This window comes from Ambystoma mexicanum, chromosome 7q (genome assembly GCF_040938575.1).
Source record: "Ambystoma mexicanum isolate Mex_15411 chromosome 7q, UKY_AmexF1_1, whole genome shotgun sequence".
Lineage (NCBI taxonomy): Eukaryota > Metazoa > Chordata > Amphibia > Caudata > Ambystomatidae > Ambystoma > Ambystoma mexicanum.
Window position 1 is genome coordinate 600282109 of NC_090941.1, and position 23815 is coordinate 600305923.

The window sequence follows — 23815 nt, forward strand, 5'->3', positions numbered from 1 at the left end:
AATGGCTTGGGCTTTTATTGATTGTACTGTGCTCAACCTCTGAGTAGGTATTCGATGGAAAATTACAATACAGAACAGTAGTGCTTTCATATCGGCAAATAATATTTTGAGGAGATCAGTAAGTCCCTATCTCCAGAAGGGGAGTCTCTCCCTGTGAGGTCCTCCCGCTTATTACCACCCCTAGGGGGATTATTATTATTTTTTGTATTTAATGTGTTTGGCTCGTTGATCCTTTCACAAACAAAACATGAAAATTGCACGCAAATATTATCATACATTAGAATTTACAATAACATTATACATAGACTAATACAAAAGTAAATTAATATTTCTCTAAAACAAGACTACAATGTATCCTCCTCTTCAATCGCTTAAAAAAAAGCTTTGATAAATCCCATTAAATTCAATTTAATACAGGCATTAGAGCTTTCTAAAATAACATTCTAGATCCTTTTCTCATTCATAAGAAAGTCTCCAAAAAGTTCCCAAGATAGACGCGCTGCAAATCCACCAAGTTCACACATTTCAAGCACCAATGATATAAATATTCTATTTGAGGACCTTTGCCCACCCGGCATATTCTATTTTCCCTTAGTATTCATCCTTGCTCCCAAGATTTCGATTGTATTTAGCATATTCAACTTAATTATTAGAAAGAGTTTTCTCTAGGAACTATCTGGAAACTGGGACATATACTTCGGGACAATATTTACTGCTTTCCCATCTAGCAATAATGCTGATGGGCATAGGTTTTATAGGTATCTAAGGTGCCTATCCAGTCTACCGCAATCAAGCGCTTCTAGGGGAACTATTGGGTAGCGCCCTCGCCTTCCTAGCCTAAGAGGGAAGGGCCCCCTTTGGGGAGAAGTGATAAGATCTCGTGATTCGTCAGTCCTCAAGGACCAAATGGTGTGGATTAATTGCCTACGTGCAGAAAAGCAGTGTTTCTGAGCTCTAGATAACAACAGGCCTCTGATGGCAACCCATCTTGACCGCCTCGGAGCATGTCATTGCAGATGCTCAAAGCAGGCAGACTTTGCCCTTTCACAAATGGGAGCTGGTCTGGAGGAGAGCTTCACCCTTTGGGGGACTCCTCAAGTGGACCTCATTGATTACAGTATGCGGGAGATGCATTGGTTGTTGAATGGAACTTTGATCTTCACTATGCATTCTTGCTGATCCCAGTCATTCTGCAATGTCTCAGGAGACTGCTTCTGTTCTGATACACATTGATTTTGATTGCGCCAGACAGGGCCTGTTGGATGTGGTACCCAGAGATGTTGGACATGTCCATCTGTCCTCCCAGTGAGTATGAACCTGCTCTCCCACTCAGGGGGCCGGGTCCTCCATCCGAGACTTGGTATGAACCTTCATGCTTGGCTGCTGAGAGGCTAAGTTATATATAGATGAAAACCTGGCCTTGCTCCATTCTGCTCAGAGACTGGCCACCAAGTCCAGTTATACCTGCAGTTGGAATAAGTGCTCTGCTTGGTGCCAGGAGAGAAGTCCTGACCCTCACCTGTCCTACTTTTTCTGTACTGCATTTCCTGCTTTCTTTAGCCCGGATGAGCCTGCAGGTTGGCACAGTGAATGGGTGTTGGATTTTCATCTCTCAGAACATCCATCTTCCTGTCTTTTTACCACCACCACTTCTTCCTCCTCCTCCTCCTCCTCCTCCTCCTCCTCCTCCTCCTCCATCAAAGAGCAGCAGCAAATTCATCAGCTGGACTGAGTGCCGGCCCTCTGCTCCCATGTCTCTCAGACGAGAGATGTCAAGAAAGATGACCCGTACTCTCTGGGTTACTGTTAGGAAAGATTACATAATTGTATGTAATTTTCCCTCCATGTGTACACCCCCACACGTTTTGCTGCTGTTTAGACACCATTGACTGACTTTGCCAGAAAAGCACAGCCTTCAGATGCACTCCTCTGGGCTTTCTCTCACTTTTAATGGGGAAACTGACATGCCCTTAAGACAGTCAGTACTGTGAGACTTTGTTTCCCTTAGTCCACAATGTTCCTTCCAGTACAGTGTACTTGGGTCTGTAGTCATTTTCCAAAGGCCCTAGATATTCCCGATGGACTTTTTTGTGAGATGTGCAGATGTGTCATGGACAGGGCTGGTGGCAGCTATCTTTTCACATTATTTTAAACCCTTTCCTGACATGTTAACCGCGTTTGCCACGAATAGGTGGTCTGGCTCCAAAATGGCCATGCCACGAGGTAATTTGTCCTGTCCTTTGGCCATCTTGCCCCTTCAACTTCCCCAGGTTGAGTCGACCCGGGTCAGTCCTTATTTGGTCATGCATTTTCCCACGGAACGCAATGCTTTTGCAGGCTTCTGCATGCCTTGTGTGTGTGTGCCTCCAGGATGTGAGCTGGGGTGTCTGTCCCCAATACACATCCTGGGTGCCAGAGAGTCTGGAGTGCTGTGAATGACTGGGTCCATGTATGGAGTGTGTGTTTGTGAGAAGATCTCCCATTGGGTCCTCTCCGTTTTGGTGCAAAGGGAACTTTGGATAAGAGGAGGCTGAAAACACCCATACCATGTCGATCTCTGGAGTTCTCACTGAACAAAGGATTGGATCCAAGTATCCTGAAACTAAGAAGCCGAGTCGAGGAACCGCTGGAAGGTTTGGCTCCCTGAGCCCGCTGTCGTCCCGTGTGACCCCTCAGCATCTGGTTGTCCTATAAGGTCTGCAAAGACGATTCGACCCATTGGAATAGTGGGACCAATTATTCTCGGCACCTTCATCAAAACCTGCAAGTAAGCTTTCTCTGAAGTGTCCCTGGGCCAACGAGTGGACTGACCAGCTTGCCCATTTGCTTTGCTCTGTCACCGCCACCGTTTCGAGGAGGCCCTCGAGACTTGGTATACTGGTAGCTTTGTGTCCACAGCACCCTCAAACCAAATTTTGTACACTTGGCATTCCCAGGTCTGAAGTGAGACGACTGCGCCAGGACCGGAGCATACGCGGTTACCGTGTTGCCCTGCCGCAGCAACAACCTTTGCAAGAGCGCGGCATTTGTGACCCTCTTGCCCCTGAAGCCTGCTGCAGTGAAACCAGGTCGATCATCCACCCACAGCAGAGAAATCACCACTGTCCCATTTGGGAATCATCACTGTATCTCAGGAACTGAAAGCCGCAGAGACGTCCTTTTTGTCATGTTCGAAACCTGCAAGCGAAGTGGACTGAACTGGTGAAGTTTGCGTCCGAGTGCGCCTGGGACCCGTGAGTGCTTCCAACACTAACCGGTGAGCCCTAGCGCCAGGGCCCCTTTTTACGGACGAGTGGTGCCTCAGGGTCCCTCTCCTTTCCACTACTAGTGCGAACTAGCGACTCCATTCCGCACTCTGGAACTGCCTCTGCCTTCAAGTGGAGGTCCTCCCTGAATAGTGGGAACTTATTCTTCATCACCTCATCCATCTTCCTGAGCTGCTAGAGACCCCTGAAGAGACCCCGTTTTGCCCATTGGATCAACCGTGTGCGCTTGCATTGCATGTATATACAAGGCTCCTATCTTCTTAGGGCTTGGACTGCCTCTTAGTTCGGTGTGTTGTTGATGTCGAAGGGGCCTAAAGACTACCTGCACTGCCTGTTTCCTTCCCATCTAGGTTGTTGACATATTTTGTGCATTTAACCCTTTAGACCGCAATGGTCTTGTATACACATTGTATTGATATTGTTGTGTTGGTTTACTTAGTATTGCTGTGATTCTTTTGCTATAGTCTGAGTTACTAAGGCCTTGTAATAAATGCGTCTATATTTTTGATATAACACCTGTCTGGGAGTAATTTGTAAGTGTCCTTGCTCTGTGTGCTCATTGAGATCTTTTAGTCACCCTCACCCCTCCTGAGACTTAGTCTTGACAGCCTGGCATAGCTACCTTGATTGGACTGGCTTGTCCAGAGGTTACCCTGTTGAGGTTACCCTGTTCCAAGAAACTAGACTGGATTTCTGAACCTCTGCCCCCCAGGTCAGAGTTCAGAAAACCATCTTAACAGTTACGCTGGTGCTAATGGCTGGCAGGGCTGTGACTATACAGACCCTGTCAAGATGCATCGTCTTTTGCATCTTGAAATGCTACAATTTTGCAGAAGGATGTGCCATAAGGCCTCTAGGCTAATTTCACTGACTGCCTGGCTATCCCATCTTCCCTGCAGAGTGGTAGGTAACATCTGTCAAGTGGCTAGACAGGCTTCCCTTCCTTGCACATGTTGCTTCTGCTTGGGTTCCCCGTCAGGTCGCTTTGGTCAATCGATCCTCAAGAATGTTCTGGTGCACTAGGTGTTTTCTCACATGACGGGTGGTTGAGCTCCAGCCATTGTCTGTTAAACCTCCCTACTTGGTGTTTCCCAATGTTAAGGTGACTTTAGGGTGGAAGGTAGTATCTGATTTTAACTCCAGTCAGAAAATCCATCTTCCTGAGATTTTCTTCTACGATGGAGAAACAATTCCATTGGCTGGAACTGGTGCCGGACACCCGCGACTACATCTCTCGGACAAGGGGCATCAGTTGAATTATGCTGGTGCCCATGTTAGCAGGGTTGTGACTAGAGACCCTGGCAAGGTGGTTCATTCTTTACATCTTGAAACTTTACAATCTGTCTTGGAAGGATGTGCCCGAGGGCCTCAGGCTCATTTGAATGGATGCCCTGCTGCTATCACTGTTGCCCTGCAGAGGCGGCTCTGTGTCTTGTACATATGTCAGACAACTATATGGGCTTCACTGCACACTTTGCCAAACATTGGCTGGATTCCCTATCAAGGCAGGACACTATTTTTGGATGAGCAGTCCTCCATAGTTTTGTGGTGGGTGGTGCTCACACCCTCCTCCAGGTTTACACACTGCTATGAGTCTAACATGAGGCTTAAGTGGTGCAGATGCTAGCCATCTGGATAAAAGGGGGGTTCCTGCAACCATTCAAGAGATCATTGTTGGAGCCAAGACCCCTATGAGGAAGAGTAGCCCGCTGACGACCCAAGGACAACTTCTACAGCTAACCAGCACCGACTTCAGTGCTGTCTCAGTGAAGCCCTGCTCCTCTGTCCTGATCTCAAGAAGGTCTTCAGTGCTTGGACCAGTGGGAACAACCAGTCTAGAACCCCTGCTCGAGGATTCGTGCCTTCAAAGATTTCCCTGGACCAACTGGTTGACTGAGCAGCCATCTCCTGGGCTTCGTCGCTGCAACCATTGCTGTTCCAAGTACATCCTTGGAACTTGGAGAATCTTCTACTTGTACAACAAGACACCTGCCCCTGCATTTCTAGCCTTCTTGCATGAATGGGAAGCCATGCAGGACCTGCTCCTTTGTTAGTCCCTGGAACATCACCTGTCGCCGCTTGATTGTGGCGACTTTCGTAGGGAACAAGTCTTTTTCCCATCCTGTGTCCTGAGGTTGCCTGCTCCGTTGAAGTCTTCAGCTTTTCTTTGTTTGGGTGTTCAGCTGGGAGGTGTCTGTAACAGATCCCCAAGCACTACGACCGACCAAAACTAAACCCCTTGTCCAAAAATGACTTGACCCTGTGGGCCTTCGTCAAACAGACCAAGCACAGAAGACTGTATCCCCAACCTCTGCAGTGTTTTCTGGAGAAATCGGTGTCAGAGGAATAGGTTAACCTACTGGGTACATCCCATCTGCCCCCCCACCCTCGTTCTCCATAGGGTTACATGGACATAAAGTCCTGTCCCTAAATTACTCTTTCCTGACTTTGGTCAGTGGAGCCCTGGTCAAGGATCCTTTAGTGGGATTTAGCGAGTTTACTTACCTGGACTTCACTTTTAGATTTCTGTATCATAACAACTTGCATTGTCCAATCTCTAAGTAAACCTATGTGGCAAAGTATAACTTTGGAACTGATGTCTATAGAGCACAAGGACCTAAACAATTTTAGGGTTGGACTTGTTAAATGTTAGATAGACTGTGCAGTCGTTAATCTAAAGTGTCTTTACTGAATTTCATGCATCTGAGGACTTATCTGTGTTACACTGGTTATTGGATCAAATGTTTTCTTCTCCTAAGGCTGAATATATAGCTCTGTTGGTGTGACAATATTGGCCTAGAGGTTTTTACTTCCTTAGTGTGTTTTTTTAAATGCCGAATAAATCATTGCATATTTCTGAACTTACCTGTCTAACTGTAATTATTGGTGGTGTTCTACGTCGACTTGTTGTAGCCCTGGTGCACTCGCACCCCTCCTAAGTCTAAACTTTACTGCTCTGCTACCTTACCTTGGTTAGGGGTTGACTGCTGAAAATCTATCCCCAGAGTTGAATTTGGAAATCCATCCTAACAGATTTCTAAACATTTTGTTTTCCCTTTTGGATTTCTAGGATCCCTGATTTACCTTTGTTGTCAGAGGGACTGATGTCCCCCTGCCACTGCAACCATTATACCATGTTGTATGGTAGCTTATAGGCTTCTAAGGGAGGGGTGCCTTTTAAGCACCCTTATTTTTGCTAAGTTAATCCTAGCACCCTACATTTTGTTTGTGTGGAGTAGGCTGGTGGCAGTTGTAATTTACTCCATTAGTAGCACAATCTACCTTTATGGTAGGCATTGGGATACTAATGCAATTTTAAGTCCTACTCTCAGCCATTTTGCCTTGGGCCATTCCTTTGTTTATGGAGTCATGAGGCAGGCCTAAAATTATTGTTGTGCAAACATGGGCTCACTCTGTGTCCAGCCCTGCACAAAGTGTAGTGGTTTAGACTGTTCCCTTGCCCTAGATAAGCCAAAACATAAACTACATGTACGGAACGCAGTTTTGATGGTCTTTAAGACTAGCTTGATTGGCTGGCTGCCGAAACCTTTTTTTGTCTTGACGACTGGCTTGAGGTGACCCTGACCCTTCATCAAGTCTTTTGGGATTTTGCTGGTGTACATTGCTGGAGCATTTTGCTACGAAACAGTTGGTGCTACATTTTTAGGACCAGGTTTGGCCATACTGCCTGTGCCCTGTGTCCTATCCCGTACCTCTATTTTCTTTATTTGGCTGCCGGATGTTCTCTGTGGGCTGTACTTCATCCTCCTCAGACCCTCCTCATTGGATGGACTGGATGTCTTGTTCTGGGACTGTTTCTGGACTTATATTTCAGCCTCTTCCCATGTAGCCCTCCTCGTTATAGCACCTTGAGGTAGGAAGACTGTCACAGAGAAGGATGGTGGCTCTCAATTTAGTTAGTCTTGCACGCCTCTACTGTTGCCTCCATTTTAGGGCTATTTTCTGCTGGCTAACTGCTCGGTTTGCCCTCTGAGCAGTTAAGATCCACTTGGTCCTATGCCTTCTGGGTGCCATCTTTGTTGGTTTCACTCCTAGATGGCGAGCTGCCCTCCAAGGGAAATGTGTTTGGGTCATCTTTAATCTGTAATTCAAGTCACTGGATGCCTGGATCATTTAACTCGCCCTTCAAGAAGATTTGTTCTTACCTGGTAGTTTTGCTTTTCACGATTTAAGTTCTTCAAAACTGGCATGAGAAATACCTACCCCCCTCGGTCCTTGGGCTGGTAGGTTATTCTTTGCGCTTACCCTAAGGAGTCCCCTGGGTGTATGGTTGAGGGTTTCCGCAGCTTCCCTTCTATTGCGGTTTGCCATTTACTTACATTGGCCTAAATCTTGCTTTACTGCCTTTTTTTTCCTGGGGCTCAAACGTGGAATTGGAACTATCCAAGTGGGTCCCCCCTGCCGTCTTGTGGGCTTGGTTGCTGCCTTTTCTGCACGTTTTGTACAACAGAGACATAACTGACCTTTCCCCCAAAACAACAGCTGTGCTTATTGGGCTTGCCCCATTTATTCCTATGGGAAAACTTAACTTTTCAAACTCCTGTAAAGTTACTTTACTTACCTGTGTCCTTGGGAGTTTTATATCAAAAGACTGTGAACGGTTTTCCTCCCTCTAAGTACTACAGGCAATATATAGTGTACCTTTGGATCATTAATGCTATAAAGAAGAGATGTGGATTATTGAATATTCATATGTGACATTTTGGGTCCTGATTAGGACTCTGTAAATGTGTTTTACTGTGTCTAGGGTTTCTTTTTCTCTCCACCCCCTTATCCTTTGATGTAGTGTGCCTAACACCAGATAATGGACATACATTTACTTTGAGTCGCCCATTACCGTTCTTATACATACTGTCCAACTGTGAATTCTGTTTAACCCAAAGTACTTGTTTAATTTTATAGACATTATAGCTACGGTTTTATAATAAAGTGTACATTTTTTGATCTATCGGCGTACTCTATTCTCTCGAAGTGACAACTGGGAATAACTGTACTTGACTACCAGCCTACTACCTCCCTTGATGTATGTCCGACTGCTCTGCCATAGCTACCACTATAGAGAGTTTGTTTTTTCTTTTGATTAGAAACCCTGTTTTGCTTTTCGGTTAGATTGTGCTGTAAAAAATCTTGGGTCATAAAAAAGAAATCTGTGCAAAAGAGTGTCCATAGTGCCATGCTTATTTTTCTTTGTACATGAAGATTTCGCCCTAAAACAAGCAGCAGTGTTTTGTGCGAAAAGAAGTCTCAATGTTGACTTGACTGGATTTATGTTTCGTTATAATGGCTGCCAACAATGTTTTCATGTTCCTGTGTCTTGAGATGTTCTGCCCCCTTTGTTTGTGTAGGTGATGTTGACAGCAACTTTTCCAGTGGGCAACAAACTTCACACATCTGCTTTTATTTAACCTTTCCAATTTAATTCTAAAGATGTTCACCTTTTTACTAAGGCAGGGGAATGCACATTGTTTCTCGGAGGCACAACTCTAAGGTCAAATGCAAAGCCATCTTAGGTCAATATGCAGGATGATAAAGTTCCTCTCCTTTGTGTGTGAAGTAGTAATTCTAGTCAGGAAATAGGATCTGTAGCATTAATGAATGTTTGCTTTCGATAGAACATGTGCATGGGGTCGGGTGCCCTATATCACACTGCTCGTGTCTTTAATCATTACAGCAAGATGACAGAAAACAGAGTTTACAAATTATGCGATTAAGAGACATCAATTTGAATATTATTTTTGTAATCTCAAAATAAAGAAATGTACATTCATATCTCCACTGAAAGTCCCTCCCAACTACATCACCAGTAGCAAGATTGTGAAGGCGATAAATCAAAAGATGCTATTTGGTCAAAGAGAATAATGTGAGTAAACATGTTTTGGACATACTGTGGTCACTTCCATAATGGTCTCTGTGGATTTTCCTCTCAGTAATAAGACCCCAGAATCCTTTGCATAAAGCCCAAGAACAAAGGTCACATACCATCCCTGCATCGTTAGCCATACTGCAGCTGTCGCACACTTCAGTATCTTCTTTGTTTTGGCTCTAGCGACACGTACTAGAGCAAAACAAATTTTGTGTGCAGCATGGTGGATGGCAAATGTGTGTGAATGCACATCTGCCTAAGTGATGACATTCCCTCCTTTTGTTTGGTTTGCTGAGAAGTGAATGTTCTGTGCCCCTTGCAGTTGAAATTGGTTGCCTCTCAAGTACATTTAATGAAATGTCCCACATTTCAGAGGCTTGTTTGCTTTGCCATACTTTTTTGTTTGAAGTGTATTCCTGTATTGTGTTAGTTGCATTCATTCTAAAAATTAAATCGGAGAACTTGGTTCCCAGAGTTGTTGGAAATGCCCATCTGCCCTCCCTGAAGTCTTCCAATGATGGTGCATCTGCTCTGCTGGAAGGGTGGGTCCGCCATCTGAACCTCAGCAGTTTACACCTTCATGCTTGGCTGCTGAGAGTCTTGGGTACAAGGAGTGAGATCGTCGGATTACTTCCTCAAAGTACTCCCATCAGTTTGGTAACCTGAGACAGTCAAAAGGTGCCTGCAAGTGGCATACATTCTCAGCTTGGTGTCGGGGAGGGTTCTGGATCCTGCATCATGTCAGTTATCCCCTGAATAGGATGTATTGCTGTCCTTGTCCCATTCGGGCCAACAGATCAGCACCGTTAAAGGATACCTCACTGCTATTTTACTTTTTAAGAGGTCCCAGAACAAGGTTTGTTCTTCTCAATCTCCCTTGTTGTGTAATTCTTGTGGGGTTTGTGTAACCAGTTTCCATTACACCAGTTTGTGGTGGGTTGGAAGAAGGAGTCGGACACACTCTGGACATTTGATTTTCTTTTAATGAAATAATTTTTTTAAAAAAGGCACATCGTTCCCTATTGCTAGATGGATTTCCATGCCTTACTAAATTAAGTAAAGTCCGTAGTAAATGTCCTCAGTCCTAAACCCAATTCTTCCCGACCCTGTCACTAAAACAAACAACTAAAGTCGGCCAAAAGAATGGTTCTCGTCTCCTGGTCATTTCCCTTCTCGCCTCCTTGTAACTGGATTTCTATCAGGGTTTTTATCTTGGCTCATTATATGGTCAATAAAAAACGTCTCTGATTTAGAAATATTTTGCTTATGTTGATCTTTTCTGACATTCTCTTGGAGTTCATCCCAACTGTTCATCAGTCTTTTGCTCTCTTTAGTGTTATGCTTACAATGATTCTTCTGAAGATACTGTCTCACAGTCTTTACTTTGCGCTCACATTATTGAGATCCAATCTTTCTTAGGTTTTGTAATATTCAATCTGTTAGAAATCCCCCTCTTCTGGGTTTTCTGTACTGATTTATTTCTCTTGTTATTCAATTCACTTGGCAGTTTCAAATGACAGCTCTTGTTACACTTGTATATGAAGTGTCTTCCCCACTCTTCAACATTGAGCTCCTGTGGTTGGTTTCCCTCTTCCCAGGGTATTTTCGTTTTCACCTTTCCCCCCACTCAGCCTGGTTTGTCAAGCTCTTTATTTGCTCCTCGTATATACACTTATTCTGGTTTACTGTTCGATTGTCACCATCAAGTCTTTCACAGGTTCCTGTTCTTACAATGGGTTTCTCTGGTGGCCTCCTGCTTCTCCCGTTCACCCCTGTACCTTTGTTTGTCCAGGGTGACATTGCAGGGCTCGGCACGCGCTCAGGTATCTTTCTTCATGTTTTTGCTGTTGGGTTTTGCCAGTATTCCGTTCCCTTGCCTCTCGGTTGGCTTCCGTGGTCCGGGAACGCTGGCGGGTGGGAGCTGTCAGCACTCCCTGCTGCAATAGTCTTGGCTTTGTTAGATGGGTTTCTGGCCCAACCACAGGATGGTAGTTGACACGCTGGATCTACGTGATTATTTTGGCACTGAAAATCTAAAATACGAAAATTCCGAATTCAAAATGTGCAGCGTGCAATAATAGTCGAGATCACTCCCACCCGCAATCCCTCTCCACCTCTTTACCCCTAAATCTTACCTGCGGTGGCGCATTTACCTGCTTTGCTTTCCCGTGGCACCTTCCCTGCGACGTGAGTTCCGCCTCCCCATTGTGGGGCGGAACTTACGCCGCAGGGTTAGTTTTAGATGTTGTTGTAAACTTACATTTTCCCCTTTCTTTACTTATTATAGATGCGGGGGAAGCCTTTCAACCCCCACTCCCCTTGTTGTTCGACATTATGGGAATTCATTATTTTTTACTGTGCCGAATGCGCAGAAAAAGTGTATTTTGCATTTTTTTTCTTCGAAATTTTTGGCATAAACGGGTCATGCCACCATATCGGTGAAGTTTTCTCTACCCATCCTCACAACAGCTACCCCGCTGTCGGTTTTGCCGGGCCTCTGACGTCTTGAGCTAGCGTTCTTCGCTTTTTTAACTGGTGCGGGTTCCGCGCCTTCCTCCTGGTCCTCCTCTCCAACAGGTGATTACATCATGGCGCTTCCCCTGTGCACATTACTTTCTCCTGTGATCCACTCGTCCCAGTTATATACAGATCCCTTCTTAAAGAGATATTCTTAATAGGAGGCAGTCCCATACATGCAGATACAGCGGTTGGCGTAGAGAGTTCCTCGTTGGAATTAGTTTTTGTCGCCTACGGGGGAGTCACTCCCAGTGAGGTCTCACTTGCCCAGACCTCTAGGGAGGGTCTTGCAGAGTGGGCTCACCTCCTAAGCCACAAAGAGGGTGGCTCCCCCTTGGGGAGAAGGGGCGTATACCTTTGCTTCATCAGTTTCCAGCATGGGATTTTAATTTGGTTTTGACATTCCTTATGGGGGCTCTGTGTGAGCCCCTCCATTCCTGTTCTATTAGGTTGCTTACCCGTAAGGTGATGTCTTTTTTTTTTGGTTTTGGTTGCCATCACTTTCGCAAGATGGCTGAGTGAGCTCCAGGCGTTATCGGTTCAACCTCTCTATTTGGTTTTCTCCAAAGAAAAGGTGACCTTAAGAGAGACACTCCTTTCTTCCTAAGGTGGTCTCAGATTTTCATCTCTCTCAAAATGTTCCCGTTTTTTTTCACAGCCTCAACCTTCTAAGGCAGCGGAACGATTCCATTGGCTGGACCAGGTGTGGGCGAACGAGACAGGCCAGGAAAGATGACCAGCCTTTATTAGTTACGCTGGTGCCTGTGCTGGCAGGGCTGTAACCAAACAGACCCTGTCAAGGTGGATCTGTCACTGCATCCCAGAATGCTATGATCTGGCTGGTAAGGACGCACCTAGCGTTTTCAGGGGCTCTTTCTACAAGAGGAGTGGCTGCCACCTCATGCTGCAGAGTGGTGTCCCTATTCTGGACATCTGCCAGGCGGCAACATGAGCAGCTGCACAAGTTTGCTAAGCGTTACTGCTTGGATTCCCTTTCAGGTCAGGGCACCCGTTCTAGTTGGGTGGTCCGTGTGGCGAGCCAGAAGAAAGACTCCAGTGTACATGCAAAGAAAACATCTTCCTAGCCCTATTGCTAAAAGGGGAACAATAGCAAATTTCTGCCTCCTCCAAATCCCCCTCCCTTTCCTCTTTTGCCTTTATCATCCTACCTCCTCAATGAGGTTTTTTGGGACCAGCCCGAATAAAATGACACTTTTCTCTGCACAAGAAACAAGTCAGTATATTGGAGAAAAGAGGTTTCGTCCTCCCAACATCTTCCCCTTGGGTCCCCTTTGGTTTTATGACTGGGGGAGACCATGGTCTGTGGGTAGTCTCTTCCATTGTGCTCTTGATAGAAAAGTTTTATTTCTGGCCTTCTATAGGTTTCCCCAGAAGAGACTTTGGATGGTTTATCAGAGTCTCTCATTGGTTCCACTCCATATTTGTTTAAATGCCCAGGAGTGGGTCTGGGCTGTTTGAATAGTCATATTGAGGGAAGGTTGGGGCTGCGGGTGCACTGCTCTCTAGAGGGATGGAGGTAAAGCATTAATAAATTGCTCAAGGGCTATATCCTCTAATAATTCCGGTAGGGCTTTCTTCCCCAACCATTGGCTAAGGGTGTTTTGTATTCGGCCGGCCAACTCCAATGGGCTTTTGTTTGGGAACAGTTGGGTATTTCAAAATGTCCACTGAAAAACATTGTTTGCCCCACCCTTTCTAATAGGGCAGTTTTTATTTCTTGAAAGGAGGTGGTTCCTCAGGGATTGACATTCTGGTAATATAATTGAAATTCTCCCTTCAGTAGAGGGCCTAAATAGCAAACATTAAGGGTATATTCCCGTTGCGATTGGGCGGCTAACCTTTCAAAATTAGTAAAGAAGGTCTTCCTCATGGTATGGTTTTAAGAGCCCGAGTCGGAGGACCCATTGGTTTTGGCTCATCCCTGGTGCCGTTGATCGGCCTAGGCTTGATTTTCAATGATCTTTTCTAGGAGTATCTCAAACAAGGTCATTTGGATTCTATCCCCGGGTTCTGGGATTTGAGTATCAAAAAAAGTTTCGAAGGGAGGGTGGGCCCATGCTCTTCCTCGCCCTCTGAGTCAATTGGGAATTTGGCTAGAGGGGGGGGGTGTACTCGCCTGTTTTTCTAACTTTTGATTTTTAGGGCTCACTCCCAAACATGGTTTTATCCCCCAGTGTCCTCTTGGTGGAAGATGATTGATGGGTTTTTCCATGCGACCAGGGGTGAGGGTCTGACTCTGTGCTGGGTCACTCAAATTCAACTTTTGATACCATATTTGGCGAGCCAGGTGGAGGACTTGGACCATAGGCCATAATGTCAAATGATTTTATTTAATTTAATTGCCTTCCTAGCCCTATTGCTAAAAGTGGAATTCCCTTCCTAGCAAACTATACTAAGGTGCTCATCAGTAGTCAACAAATTTAAAAAAAATAGTTCTCCATCCAAACCTATTCTTTAAACTGGCCCTACCACTTAGAGAAAATATAAAAGAAATAAACTAGGCAGAGTGCCCTGCCCTCAGAGCTGTTCACACCGATTTCTCCCAGGGCTTCCAGGAATCCCTCTCGGTTCCGGGTCCAATGGTTATCCATAGAAACAATTCTCCCTGGTTTAACAGTTCCTAGCAGTCTATCCCATTTCCAAAACTTTATCAAGTTTACAAAATAAAGTCTACATTTCCTGAACAGCAATAAAATGCCCAAATTGCCTTAGGTGGAATGATATTTCCCAGATCCCTCTCCACCACTAGGATTGGTTTCTCCCAACTTGGTTCATGTTCTGGATGCTACTGTGCTCCCCTGAAATCTGTTCTTCACTTGTCTTATTGAACCCCTTTGGCTCCCTTGTATTACTCTGTCCCAATGTCTCACTTATCTCCCTGGGGTATTGGTAACTCCTCTTTCCCTATTTCTCATCTCTTTCTGTGAGCAGTCTGGATGATTACAATATGCTGGTTTATTGGGCTCCCACAACCCTGGAGTTCTTCTGTCTCAATGTCTCACTCATCTCTCTTGGGTCTGGAGAGTCCCTTTTCTATGTGGCTCTCTCAGCTCTTGAGGGGGAAGTTTACAACAATCAATAATATTTATTGAACTCCCTTGGGTTCCTCTGATTTCTCTGGGATATAGGTGATCCCCTGTGCCACTGCTTGGGTTTCTTGGGCTTCTGTAATCCGTATTATCATCTGGTTCTTTCTCCCCCTCAAGGCTTCTCTGACCCTTATATGGGATTAAGGCAATCTTTCCATCTTCCCCTTTTGCTGTCTCTGCCTCCCTCCACTCTGGGCAACCCGGGTACTTTCTATCTCACAGGGCTTGCTCTAGCGAGGCAGCGTCTGCTCCGTAGCAGTGTCATTCTCCGTGGCTTTCTAGTCTTCCTGTCTAGATACAAGCGAGTTTTGTGCAGCGTCTCTCTGCTCTTTTGCTCTTGTGTTGCGAGCAGTGGATTTGTTCCTTCCTCGAGTTCTGGTTTCGGCGTCGGTTCTCAGGCACCATGCCCAAGAAAGCCATGCTTTACACTGCCTTTGCCCCGCTGACTCAGTGCCAGGTCAGTGGTGTCTCTCTTCTGCTCCTTTCCACGCCATAGCAGACACCGCCCCTCAATGATGTGCTGATATCGGAGGCTCGCGTCTGCGTATTTTTGCTTCTCCATTGAAGGGTGATCAAACCTTGATTCTTGCTCCGTGACCAAAAAGCAGTGTGTTGTTCATCTTCAGCTGTCAAGCCCACGGAGAGACCAGCATTGTCTTGGGCCAACACCCAAAGCTACTGGCAGTATTATTTTGAGTCCCACAGCTGAATGTAACATCAGTTTCTCTGATTCCCATGTATGCGGAACATTCCTTAGGTGGAGCGAGATCCTCATGGGAATGGAAGTCCTTGTCCCCTTGTGGGGAATCGCTCCCAGTGAGGTCCTGCTTACCGAACCCCTAGGGATGGTTTTGCTGAGCGGGCTCACATCCCTAGACTAAAAGTGGGTGGCTATGGGAGTCTATCATAGATGAGGAGTCAGTGGGTGGAAGTAATCCATTAGAAGAACAACTTACTTACCTCTTGGTAATGTTATTTCTTATTTAAATTCTGTTTATGCCCTACAAAACTGAATAAACAGCATACATTTTGCCATAAACCATATTCAACCAGCTCCAAATAATAGTCCCTCTCCCCTCCCCCGCTCACGAGACAAACATGATTTGACACGTTCTTGAGGTGAACCAGTAGCATAGAAATATTTCAATGCAAGTCCAAGAGCTTCACTTGTTAGGGGCGCTGTTGAACTCTGCAGTCTCCCTTGAGAAAAGGTAGGACCGCTCTATAGTCTCTGGCAAAGCGGGTGGCCTCATTACAGATGGCAAATTGGGCCCATTCAAGGGCCACAAACTCCCAGATTTTCCTAAGCCAGTCTTGGAACCTTGGTATATCTCCCGGCCACCTTTCCACCTCTGGCCAATTAACAGCATGGCAGCGAATACCAGGATTATTCAGGCTTTTTGCTGCGCCCTACTATGATTGGGACCTCGATTCCTGTTAGGGAGAATTCTCAGAAATATGCTAATTCCCTCCACCTTGGAGACCGCCCCCCCCAGCAACTTTGCTGGATTTTGAGGACTTGATTTTTGTAACCTGGAGAGAGCAAGACCTTTTTTCCCCACTCTTTCATGTATTTTAATGTGATTTTGGACTCAAAATGGCCCCAGCTTCTTTTTTTGCCATTTCTTTGTGGAAAGGTCCTTCTTAAGATTTACTGTGTGCGCCATACCAGCTTTGGTCCCTTTGTTCGCTTTGCCTTTTGCGGGATTCAAGAGGGAAGCCCGCCTCTGGCTCCAGGGTGTTTGGGGTATGCATGAAGTGAGGGAGGTACCCGAAACTCCCTGTGCTTAGTCTCCTAGGAGACCCAAATGCACTATGTAGTGATTGGCCGGCTGACTGTCCGGCAAGGAGAACCACCCTGCTGGGTGACTGACAGCTGGGCTGGAATGAATGGGAGAGAACGGAATAAAAGGCGAGGCTTATGGCTTGGAAGGCAGAGTCGACCACTGGATAAAGGAACCGAAGACGCCTGCTGCAACTCCTGGACCGTTGTTTGCCCGGTGAAGCCCTGCTGCTTTGATGAAACTCCAAATTCGTATCGACAGAGAAGCCCCTGCCAGGACAACTTCTCCCCTTGAGTTGGTAGGACCAATCAATTCCCAAGTAATCCACCTAGACATTCTCTCTGAGCTGGTTGTATTTCCACAGAGTTGCTGCTGGAAACCGAAACGCCAGGCAGAGGAACACCAGATTGTGTGCGTTGCTTTTAAGTTGGCTAAGAGCTCCAGGAAGATCCTCTGGACTTCTAGGAAGCCAGACTGGCCGAGCCTGAGCCCGCTCAACTTAGTGCTGAACCCCAGAAGCAAGGAAAGTCCAGCTCGACAGCCAGAAACCACAGTGTTGCTCTTTGCGGTATTCGCAAGGAGCTGAAACACCGAAGTGCCACTCGTTGGAAAGATTGCTGGTTGCGAGCGGTGACTGTCCCATTGCAGTGCAGGAGTCCCCAGAAGTCCTCCCTCTTGTCCCCAAGACTGAGGCCCGGGAACAGTGAGATCTGCAGAGCTGCACAGGAATAAAAGTCATCTGCTGCACTTTTTCTTCAATCCAAAGGTACTGTAAAGTCTGAGAGAACTTGCCTCTTTGTGGCTTGCATCTTCTACTACTCACAAGCATAAACTGCTTGGGGCCCTACATTGATTCTTCTTTTCTTCAAAGACTTCTAAAACACTGTGCAAAAACTTTTCTTACCTACCAGAAGTGCTTCCGCTCATGTAAGAATTTTTTCCCATTGACTTTGGCCTAAACGATTATAACTGAATGACTCTGCTTAGGGGATCTAAAAGTATTTGCCTGCTTACGAATATTTATTATCTCGTTTGTTCTAATAACCTTTTCCTTTAACCAATTGCTAAGAGTATTCTAAATGCAACAGTAAGATATTAATGTCCCCAGCACCCTAGCTATTGAAGTCACTTGAGGATGTAGGTTGTGACTGTGGGCCATCCCAAAAGCATCTTTCTTGATTTAAGACTATTAAGAGTGTGTGTTTTGAAGTGTATTTTAGTGTTACTATTATATTGCTCCTTTCTGAAGAAGGATTATTTTAACTGACTGGTAAATAAAGTAATAATTGTTTATTCAAGAAACCTTGTGTGTAAGTGTTTATTTGAATACTTGTCACTGTGAATCTTTATGTAACTCCCCTACAGCTCACATTGGCCCCTCTTGAGATGAGCATGACTGCTCAACACGCTACCAACCTGTGCAGTACACACTTATACAAAAGGTTGGGTTCCTATTGCCAGGTCAGGGTTGTTGTAGTGCACCCAAAGGGTACTGCATACAATATTGCCTAACAATCCCCAACAGAACCTCTTCTGGGGAAGCTGCAAGATCTACCCCAAAGACCTGGTTGTGTGCTTCTGGCACTTCCTTCTAGAACGACTCAAGTTTGGGGCATTGCCACCACATTTGGGACCAAGTACCTTTCTCCAGCATGGGGTCTGGCATGGATTCACATGCTCATGAATATTCCCTGTTGTCAGGCCGGGAATCCTTGGTAAAAGAAAAAAGTTTCACTTTTGTTGATTAACTGCATTTCTCTCCTAAACCAATCACTGAGCTCTGGGTCATACTGCCCCCAGCCAATGACTGCCCTCTCCCTAAGCCCCGCCTCAGGCAGCCATCTTCAGATTCTTACTGCACATTCAAGTGTTGGTAGTCCTCGCGTTTTGCTCTTCGAGCTTTGTGCTTTTCTGCACTTTTTCGGTAGGAAATCTCAGATTTTTGTTCAACAAGCCTGTGTGCTCCATCACTTATCCATCCGATCAACGGGGACCCATTTTTCAGCTTCATTGTTCGCCCCTCAAGGGCTTGAATCGTTGAGCGATCTTCATTTTGGCACAGAGGAAGACAATTTTGTTGATGCCACCCCTGGACGATGTCTGGGATGAGTGGCTGGCACTCCTCCTCTGCCCCGGCGAAGAGGGACCAATTGGAGTAGAAGTATCGAGGGCCGCAGTCTGCGCCCCAATGCCTGCCTGTGGTCTCGGCTGCGGCAAGGAAGAAATCATCTAATCAGTCGTCAACTGCTGTTCCCCTGGATGGCGAGGGGAAGAAATTGGACGCTGTGGAACGGAAAGTCATTTATTCGGCGGCGACGACTGTCTAGGCCGCCAATGCCTTAGCGATCCTGGCCAGGTACAACCGGGAACTATGGTTCAAGATGACTGATCCTGGATTTCCTCCCCGAACACAAACGGGTTGGGCAATGGAGATACTTCAGGAGGGCGAAGTGGTGTCGGACCACGCCATCACTGGCCCTGGACATTGCAGACACGGGGTCCCGCCCGCTGGGGAACAGTGTTTGCTTCCGTCGTCGTGGCTGGCTGAAGGCCACCAACTTCAGACAAGAGGTCCAGACGAGGGTCCTGGGCATGGCGTTCGACTGAGACCATCTTTTCACCTGGCAATCTGTTCTCGATGGCGACCAACACGAAGTGCCAGAGGTTTGCCAGCAGCTTCCCCCAGCCGGGGAGAATGGGGGACGCATTCTCCTTTCTCTGGGAAGACCTGTTTCTGTACGCGTTCCCACCGTTGCCGCTGCTGCTACTAAGAGTCATCGGTCAACTCAAACGGTGCCGGTGCAGGATGATCCTATTCGTACCAGCGTTCTCAGCATGTCAGTGTCCCCTCCAGTCAAGCTGCCAGTGGTTGCAGATCTTTTCGCCAGGGTAGAAGGCGCAATCCTGCACCATGATCCAGGATCGCTGAACCTGAAGAACTGGCTACTGCAGCGTTAGAGTTTGGTGGGTACGAGCTTCCGGCAGACTGAAGGATTCCTCGCTGAGGCCAGGGCGCCATCGACTCTGAAGTGTTACAGACACAAGTGAAAGTGTTTCGCGACCTGGTAACGGTCGCAGAAGATTAAGTCGGGGCAGGCTCACACCTCCATCAAAGTGCATCTGGCGGCCGTCTTCCGCTACACCAGATCGCCAGGACGGTCTTCTCTGTGGTTGCACCGTCTAGTCAAGGAGTTCATCAAGGGGCTGTTCTGTTAGTTCCCGACGGTGAAGGCGCCTGCCCCGGCATGAGAACTCAACGTGGTGCTGACTAGGCTCATGGGGGCCCCATTTCGAGACGATGCATTAAGTGCTGCAGAAGTTCCTGTCTTGGAAGACAGCTTTCCTCGTGGCCATCATCTCTGCCAGAAGAGTAGGTGAGGTCCAGGCGGAATAAAACACAGCAGCCTTACTTGACTTTCCACGGGACAAGGGTGGTGCTGTGGACGCATCCCTCCTTCATGCCAAGGTTCTGTCAGAATTTCATCTCAATGAGCCCTTGGTGTTACCTGTTTTTTTCCGAAGCCTTCGTCGCCGGCTGAACGGACTTTGCACACGCCAGGTAGCTCTCCGGCTGCATCACTCATTGTCACCAATTGGGGAACCGACCGCTGCCTGGTATCTGAGAGCCCATTCTACCAGAGCGATCGCTGCTACAACGGCGTTCCTGTCTGGTGTGCCCCTGCTGGACATCTGCAGGGCTGCTTCATGAAATTCTACTGTGTCGACAGGGATTCCAGAGTCGGCCAAGCAGTGCTACGCAACCTGTTCGCTTGAAGGTGAGCTGGGTGAGGAGGTAAGATTAATTGCTTCACATGCAAACCCTCCCTCCTGCCCCTCTGCAGATCTTCTTGGTCATACTGCCACTTTACGTGCTACCAAATCTGAAGATGACTGCCTGAGGCGGGGCTTAGGGAGAGCGCAGTCATTGGCTGGGTCAGTATGACCCAGAGCTCAGTGATTGGTGTTTAGGAGAGAAATACAGTTTATAAACAGAAGTGAAACTGTTTTTCGTTTACTGACGATTCCCGGCCTGACGACTGGGAATATTCATGAGCATGTGAATCCATGCCAGACCCATGCTGGAAAACAACAGTTACAGGTAAGTAATTTGTTCCATCCCTTGCATCCCCAACATTCTTGAGGGGATTCTGAGCCTATCCTTTTGAGCTTAGCTGGCATGTAGTGCCATCTGTATAAAATAGTGTACCACATCTCTTGTATCGGAGTAGATTTCGCCAACTTGGGAAAGTCCCTCAATAGTTGCTCCCAATTTTCCCAAAGTATCACCCTGCCCAATGTTTTTTTCCCATTTCCCCATACATGGCCTGACTTTGAGGCCCCGCCCCAGCCAGGATCCCGTACAGACCTGAGATCAATCGCCTGGAGCCATCATAAGTCGTGATATATTTTTAAAATGGGGTGAGAGAATAGGAAGCTGCAGTCTTGACCTTTGGGTTCGAATTCCAGTGGCTTATTTGAAAGTATCGCGGCCTCTCCCTCTCATTGACCCTGAACCATTGTTTGCATTCCACAAATGATTTGGTGGCTTGCCCTGTGAACATCTGTCAATCTCCGACAACCCCCTGCCTGCTAGTTGTGGTAATGGTCTTTCTGATGGATGTTACTCCCACAGATTCCTCATCGTCCTCCATACCTCCCCCTTTCAGAGGATAGCCTGTACACAATTGGTTGTGCAGTTTCAAAGAGCCCTAGGGAAAAAGGGTGGAGGTGAGAGAGAAAAAGAAAGAGAAAGAAAACAGGCGAAACCTCATCTGCATCCGCTCACTGAGAGGCACATTGGGTAGTGGTCATACCATTGCAGTCCCTGGTTGTTTGCTACCCTTCATCTAAGGATAGTGAGTTCAGACAGCTTGCCGCACAACACAATGCCCCTCTTGCGACTTATAACTTTGACACTTATCAGATTGGTGCTTAGCCCTAGCCTTGTCTGCACGATGGTACTCTTATGTGCTCAAGTTTGCACTTAACAAATAATATTAAACTAAACAGTTTTGCAAACTGATACCTTGTGTTGCTTTAAACATTGTATTCGGTTATTTATATAGCGCTCAATGCGCTTTGTGGTTGGAACGCCCTCTGTGACCGCAGTCAATGTGGTGGAAGTTCTAAGAGTTTAGTTTAAGAGACGATTGTGTGCATTTTCACCGGCATAGGACTTAGGTGGCTGGCTAGGCTCTACTAAGCAGTCCAAGGTCAGGCATGTGGGTGGGTACTGTTGGTGGTTTGGGATAGTGTGCTATTGTTGAAGATTCGATGTGTGTCCAGCTATACCGAATTATCTTTTCGTTGGTACTCGCTGTATGCTAGTGGCAAAGGTGTTGAGGTACGTCAGGTGTTTCAGTATAGACGGTTATGTGCGCTGCTAGACCGGATTGGCATAGCCATTGCTGCAGTCTACAGTGCATGGATGTTTGGCCGTGCCTGCAGCCTGTGTCCACAGGCCTGGTGTAAGGTATACGTACCATATGCTTTAATGTAGTTTGTATGCAGCGTCCTTTGTCCGCTGTGAGCGGCCTGGTCTCTTTATTCGTGGTCTCTCTGGAGTGATAGTCTGAGCGGCGAGGGCGAGTGAGGTTTATTGCGGTGTGCCACAGCGAATGCTTCTGGCTTCCCTGGTGTATTTGTCGGGTAGGGGTGATGGTGTGCATGAGGCGGTAGTATGTCGAGATGAGCCGATGTGAATGCCGATTTTATCTGTGCTGTGGTTGGGGGAGGAGTAAGGTTTATTGCGGTGTGCCACTGCGAATGCTGCTGGCTTCCATGCAGTATTCATCAGGTAGGAGTGTTGTAGTGAGTGGGGCAACAGTTTCTCAAGGTGAGCCGCTGCGAACGCTGCCAGCATCTGCGCTGTAATTGTTGTATAGGAATGTTGTGTTCAGCAGTGTAGTTTGGGGATCGGGAGAAGTTCAGGAGGATGTTGGGAATACCGAGGTTTTAGGGCCTTTCTGAATTTCGGGTGATTTTTCAGTGTTGCAAATGTCTAGGGGTAGGGAGTTCCAGATAGTTGTCGCTTGAACGGAGAATGTGGATTCGCCCAGCCTGGAGGAGTTGTAAGGTGGGATCACTAGGCGATATTCTCTGCGAGATCTGAGATTCCTCGAGGGCTGGATTTTGTCTTGGAGGAATTCTGGACCTGTGTTGTGGATGGCGCAGTGTGCGATGCACATGCCTTTAAAGGTAGTGTGTCCACCAATCGGGAGCCAATGGAGGATTTTTAGTGTAGGGCTGATGTGTTCTATCGGGGGGTAGATTAATGAACAGGCGTGCTGCCGCGTTTGTATTCTTTGGAGTTTCCTTAGCTGGAATGCTGGAGTGCCTAGATAGAGGCAGTTTGTGTAGTCTAGGCAAGACAGGATGATGGAGTTGATGGCTGAGAAGCAGTGTGGATAGGAGAGGTAAGGGAAAATATGCCTAAGAAACTGAAGGCAGAAGAAAGAGGTTTTAGATATGGAGGTGGTGTGTTGGGTGAGCGATAGGTCTGTGTCCAACGTGCATCCAAGTTTATTTTTTACGTTTGAAGTTGCCGGTGCTCGTACTAGGGATTGAGGCCATGGGATTGGTTGGGGAAGGAGGGCTGTTTTCCCTCAGACTAGGATTTCAGTTTTCCCAGGGTTGAGTACCCGAGAGGCATGACAACAGTTCTAGACTGCCGGAGCCTTGAGATTTTGTAACTGTAAGGATGATCTGGGTGTTGTGTGTGTAGTTGTAGCATGTAAGATTGTATGAGCGGTTCATTGCGGGCAGGGGTTTTAGGTTGAAGATTAGGGGAGATAGGGATGCTCCTTGTGGGACACCTTTTCTTACTGGTCGTGAGGTGGATGTGAACTGGTCGAGGCGAATGATTTGTGAGCGGCTAGTGACGAAAGAGGAGATTCTTCACCACACATACTGCTCTAGCATATACTTATTTGAATCCCTTGGGAGATGTGCTGTTAAAGTCGCTCTTCAAGGTGACGCAACAATTTTAAAAATGGCAGAGTACAACACAAAATGTACATGTTGTTCAGTAGCATCCAAGTGTTCGTGAAACTTGGTAGTCGACATTCATTCATTCAGCTCTGCACCATATAACTGGTACACGGTCAATATCACTTCATCCACTTTTGTGGGATTGAGGGGGGGGGTGGTCATTGCTGTGGGGCTCAACGTTTTTAAAAGTACTGCAACAAGCTTGTCTGATTACCAATGTGGCAAGGAGAGTGCAGCAGTGGAAGTGATCTCATGTCTGAGATG

General features: G+C 46.7%; 1 protein-coding gene across 9 annotated transcripts in view; it reads left to right on the top strand.

Annotated features, from left to right (window-relative positions):
• Positions 1 to 23815, top strand: part of SUPT20H (SPT20 homolog, SAGA complex component) — a 759353-nt gene that overhangs the window by 732919 nt on the left and 2619 nt on the right. The gene's annotated exons all lie outside the window — the stretch shown is intronic.